Source organism: Oryzias latipes, chromosome 2 (genome assembly GCF_002234675.1).
Source record: "Oryzias latipes chromosome 2, ASM223467v1".
NCBI lineage: Eukaryota > Metazoa > Chordata > Actinopteri > Beloniformes > Adrianichthyidae > Oryzias > Oryzias latipes.
In genome coordinates this window covers 9,349,816-9,355,585 of record NC_019860.2, presented here as the reverse complement: position 1 = coordinate 9,355,585, position 5,770 = coordinate 9,349,816, and the positions used below count along the sequence as shown (strand labels likewise).

The following is a 5,770-nucleotide window of genomic DNA, read 5'->3' as shown; positions in this document are numbered from 1 at the left end:
CTCAGTTGGTGGTGTCCTGAATTGACGTCACTGAGGTACGACTCGCATTTACTGGGGAATATCCGATTTGTCTGCTAACATGGCACACGCAAATGCACATATCCGATTCGTTTCCGATTTATTTCCACACATGAGAGAGGCCTGTATCCGATCTGAGAAAAACAGAATCCATGCGCTTTTGTCCTGCTTACACATTCACCGATCATATCCGATCCGTGCCACTTGAGAGGAAAAAAATCGGAATTGGGTCACTTGAACCGTGCAGTGTAAAGGTGGCCTTTGTCACTTGGAGGCGGTAACTTTTCTGGTTGATCTGATTGGCCGAAATTTGCATGTCAAATCTGGCGAGGCAGTGGAGCAGGACTTTCCTTTGTTTTTGGAGAAGGGGGTGGGTAAAAGGTGGCTCTTTAGCTGCCTCTAATCATATCTTCTATGTACCGTACTTTCACGACCACCAGGCGCACTTAAGTCTTAAATTTTCTCCAAAATATCCGGGGCCCTAATCAGGGCTCCAGACTAACTTTTTTCACTCGGAGCACAGTGGCCCCCAACTGAAAATTTTAGGGGCACAACCAGAAAATTTAGGGGCGCATACCGTAAATAAACATTCTAACCACATCTAATAATTTCCACTGTATTACGAATAAATACTTTAATAATAGATGCAGAAATTACAATGTGCTCTTTCAAACAATATTTAAATGTATGTAAATATTAGGGGATGGAATTTTATGTTGGCGACACCAAATGTGTGCAGCCAAGATGCACAATAATTTGAGATCACCCAGGTGAAATCAAGGCTGCACAGATCACCTGGTGTGAGACATATTTTTGCTTTTGCTCTAACATCACCTGTCAATCAAAACTAAAATATCACCAGAAATGGGCGGAAGCAAGACCCCAACCTGAGTGAACGCAGCTGGAAATTTAGCACTGAACTGACTGAAAGCTGCCCTACAGACTACAAAAAAAATGCATTATGGGACATGTGTCCTGATGGTTTTTTTGTAGTTCACTGATCAATTAAAATAATTTAAAATACCAACAGATTAAAAAATCTTATATCATCTTAAACACGTCTATCGTTGCATTTTCCACACGTGTTTTAAATGTGTCTAAGACTAAATCGTGTTGTCGCTCGCACGTGTTTATGTTAGAGCCCCGTTAGCTGTCACGCATGTAGGTGTGGGACATTTATTCTCCTAAGCTGACCATCTCCCGCGGGAGCGGTGTGCTGTCGTTACAGCCGTGCATGAGAGCCGTGGTTTGCTTTGTGAGTTTGAGACCCCTGCTGTACACTCTGGCACTGGTACACTAGCTGCAGGTTGGAAGAACGAATCAATAGTTCGCTCGCTCATAGCTCAGACGCACATATCAGGTTGTGATGATATTTGTCTCCGTTTCCTTCCCACAGATGTTAACGCGCACTCGATTATCTCTAGGCCCCTCCCCTCCACATATTTTAGCCACTTGCAGTGACTTTCCCTATTCTTCTCACACGCATTGGCCGCCTCAGGCATCACTCAATGACACGCGAGTGTGCGCTCACGTGTGCTCCAGCCTCATGAGTATTCGCGCGAGTGTGTCTGTCTGCGTGCGTGTGGGCTTGCGTCTTATTGATGATTTCATTGCTCATTTCATAGATCATTGACGTGCCCCTTTCACGTTTAATGTATAAAAAAATACAGAGGGTGGGGGAGGCAAATCTAATGGTAGCACATGTGCGACTGGATGTAAAATTCAGTCGCACACTCTTAGATTTTGGTCGCAAAATGCAACCAAATGGTCGCAGTCTGGAGCCCTGGCCCTTATGTGTCCCTGCGTGACTTTGCAATTGGCCTTGGTGCTGCTGAGAGGCGGCTGCCTGTTGCAGCGGCTCTGGTTTTGTAGGACTTTCTTGGCTTTTTGTCTTTAGTATTTATTTTCATCATGCACTTTTTTTGGTCTTTTATGTTTTACCTTTGCATATTTCAGACATTTTTACAGTCAACAGTATAGGTTTAATTTGCTCCAAGCTTCTGTGGTCACTTTTTCTGCTACTCTCGTTACTCCTCAAAACTGAGTGTAACGCACGCCGTTAGATTTCCATGAATATCACTACATGTTTTGTTTGGGAACTATTTTTTGCAGCGTAACGTTACGTGTCTGAATAAACAAAGGCGGAGCCTCCTGCCCCGGGTTCTTGGGTGTCAGGCTTCACGGCTAACGGAAAGGTGACAAAGTGTCTGCAGTCTGTTTATTACTGGGCAATACATAATATTCTGAGAAGATGTCTGTACCAGAGAGCACAGGTGAAACTTGCGTGCAGCTCCAGAGCGGTCCGCTGCAGAAGAATCAACACACGCCCCCAACACACGTGTGGGCACCTTCTATTCCTACACAAGACGCTCCGCGCTCACACAAACAGTCAATCTACAACACCTATAGTTAATTCACCAGTTAGATATGTAGTTGTTAGTTGTTACTGTTATTTATTAAAAAAGAATTGTACGTAGTACAGTAAACCCTTGTTTTTCGCGGGGGTTACGTTCCAAAAAGAACCCGTGATAGGCAAAATCCGTGAAGTAGAAACCTTTTTTTTTTAACAATTATTATACAATTAAATTCTCTATTATACATTGAAAAGAAAGAACAAACCGTTTTACAGGCTCAAGCATTTGTTTCACAAAAAAAAGTACTTTAGAAAAGGTTTTTCAACAAATATCTTCTGTACTGTACTGTCAAATAATAACTTTAATCATCAATGTGAACAGAAGGCTTCAAATCGCGGAGATTAGCCCCGCCCACCGCAAACCGAGAGTAATTGGATTAAACGGGAGAAAATTTAAAATGATTATTAAAAAAATACAAAGTACGGTCAGACAAATAGTGACTCAGGTGTATTTCACTGCTCTTGAGCCGCTGCATCCTGACTTCCCTCTGCAGTGTTTTCTCCCTTTGAAGCCCGCGGTGCAGCTGTGTTTGATCGGGAGAAGAACATAGTGATTGACAGTTGTTGTCGCTCTTTTTTCCATGGGTTATAGAGAAACTCAAAATTGCAAGAGAATTTTCACGTATCTGTTGTAAATTTGGCAAGCTGTTTTACCTACGTGTACATATTAAACTGCAACATTATTGACGCACAGGTAGAGAAGTGGAGTGACTTTTTTTATCAGAATGCAGAACACAATGCACGATGCAGATCCGTGAAGTAGCGAAACCGTGAAAAGTAAACCGTGTTATAGCAAGGGATCACTGTAATTGTTTTTATTTCCGATGCGGCCGCCGGGGGATTTTGTGTTTTGTTTTTTTTTTTGGGGGGGGGGGGGGGGGGGGGGGGCTGCGGTTAACCGCGACACCGCGCCCCATAGTGGTTCATCGCCGCGGTGATGAATAATTCGTCTGTCACAGCTCTAAATATACCCCCCCCCCCCCCAACTCAAAATCGGATGAAGAAGATCACCGGATGTGGGGAGAGAAGCAGATTGTGTGAGGGCGACAAAAGAGCTAATGACCTGAACCTCTTTTTCAATGGATTTAGCTCTCCTACTGCCCAGGTCTACTCTACCCCTCCCCCAACTTTACAATCCCCCACCCCTTCTTATGCAACCCCCCTCTGCTATATCTTCCTTTTGTCAACCTGATCAGACTGAAGCCATCCCCCACCCTGCTCCTACCCAGCCCCCCTCAGTAGCCGCTGTTACATGAGCAAAATATCTTGATCAGGTCAATGGTCGGATTAGAACCCAACCGTGTAAATGGGCCCAGAAAAACTTTTTCCCATTATAACAAACATTCACATGGTCAAACTTTTGGACGGAATAAATTATTTGGGCCTGCCAGGTGTGGAAGAAATACTGGAAGAGGAAATGATTCCAGATTTAGATTTACAAAAAAAATTTCTGGTAACTTCACGACTTAAAATCTCGTAATTTAACAGTAATGACTTTCTTTCTCATAAATTTACGACTTTAAAGTTGTAAAAAAAATTTTTTTTGTAAACTGGCCCTAAATCTCTGTCGTGTATAAATACTATGTGTATAAATACTATGTGTATAAATATAATACGACTACAGAAGGAGATTTCCCGCTTCAAGATGGCAGACCAAAATCCTACAACAGAAGCCGGCATCGCATCACTAGAACCTGGATCTGAATGTTCTGGAAGATGAAGGGCTTCTCCCATTTTCTGAGGTGAACATACCTATAGCTTGGACCTGCAGCTGTGGTTTCCAGACAACATCCAGCAGTCTGCGCTGACGACAGAGCTCCTCCTCGTTCTGGAAGATGGTTCCTTCACAGAGTCGGAAAATTTCTTCAGCAGCAGCAGCTAGTCGCTCGCTGATCAACTCTCTCAGAGACTGAAGGGAAGACAAGGAAGACTTCAGCTCCAACTCCCACAAACATCTCAGTCCTCTTCACTGCAGCTCAGATCGTCTGCTAGTCTCACAATCACAGCAATCCACGTTGTCTTTCCGTCAAGGACGCCAAAAACCTGATCTGCAATAGGGGAAGAAAAATCACACAAGAGTCTGCATGGAGTTTCAAATCTTTTGCAAAAGGGAAAGCAGGGGGCGTCCACACAGAAAAGAAGTGCTCCGCTTCTGCCCTGATCTGCTCTTAGTCTTAGTTCCCCCTTACGGCATGTAGCTTTTACAACCCAAACTGTGTAAATCAGGTCATGGTAAACGATGGCTCTGTGTCTGTTCGTACAGGCATGAGATCAAGAGACCAGACGTTCCTGCTACAAAGGACAGTTAGGTCCGCGTCCGTTCAGCACATGATTGAAAAAATAAACAAAAACAGATACAGGTTTTTCAGCACTTCCATGTCCTTAAATGGCGATTCATGCCAGTTTCGCTTCTTAATTCGCAGTAAACAGAGACGTTACAACACAGAAGAATGTTCATGAAGAACAATTCAATGCGTAAAAAGTATAATAAAATAACTAATTAATCATTCCACAACGTTCAACACGTATTCACTCATTTACGACACTTTGGCAAAAGAAAATTGTTCTGAATCGAACCATGTATCGCTACATCTCTTTACAAACCTCACAACTGTCCGGACAAAAAACCACCGTCCCCGGTTTGTGAGCACGCTGATAGCTTACAAGCAACGCTGCTAACCTGCAGGCGCCTCGTGCAGTTTACTTCCGTGTCGCGAGCATGAGAACCTCATATAAAAAACCTCAAAGTTAATTAAAAAATGATAAAAATCAAAAATAAAAGTTAGTCAAGAAATAGCAACATTAATGGAAAAAGAAATAAGCCAAAAATAAATCGTAATTTTACGCTTGCAAGACATGAGACCGGATATGACGTCATTAAACACAACCTGTTGCAAAAAAAAAAATACTTCAAATAAAATTGTTGTGAACACGTGAACAACAACAAAAAACGTTTGCAGAAAATCGTTTGCAAAAAAAAAAAAAACGTTTTTATTTTTAAATTAATTTTTGTTTTGTGCTAAGTTCTTTTCGTGACCCAGAAGTAAAAAGCGCGAAGCGGGCTGTATGAAGGTATTAATGTTCCAAAATGGACGAGCTTGTATATTTGATTTGAGAACTTGTAATACAGAATGTGAATACTTGTGCAAAAGAAATCTGCATCTGTGTGTAAAAATCTTCTGCTGTAAACTGACAAATTCCCATTTGCATGTGTTCATTTAGAGTTACAACTTCAAATCTGTGATTACAACTGCTCAAATGTGCTTCTGCGTGTGCTCGAATCTGCTGGCGCAAATCACAAGTGCGCTACAACTGCGCTCTGAATTCTGACACATTCCT

The 5,770-nt window shown here is 42.4% G+C and overlaps 1 protein-coding gene across 2 annotated transcripts in view; it reads right to left on the bottom strand.

Moving 5' to 3' along the window:
- The window catches only part of LOC101160460 (oocyte zinc finger protein XlCOF6-like), a 17,588-nt gene extending 12,291 nt beyond the window's left edge, over positions 1 to 5,297 (bottom strand). Inside the window, exons 1-2 of one of the 2 annotated variants that reach the window (XM_023962347.1) lie at positions 5,036 to 5,297; positions 4,184 to 4,479 (exon numbers count right to left, since the gene is read on the bottom strand). The gene's annotated coding sequence lies outside the window, so the exon portion shown is untranslated. The other variant, XM_023962346.1, reaches the window with a different exon arrangement.
- Between the last annotated feature and the right edge of the window lie 473 nt (positions 5,298 to 5,770).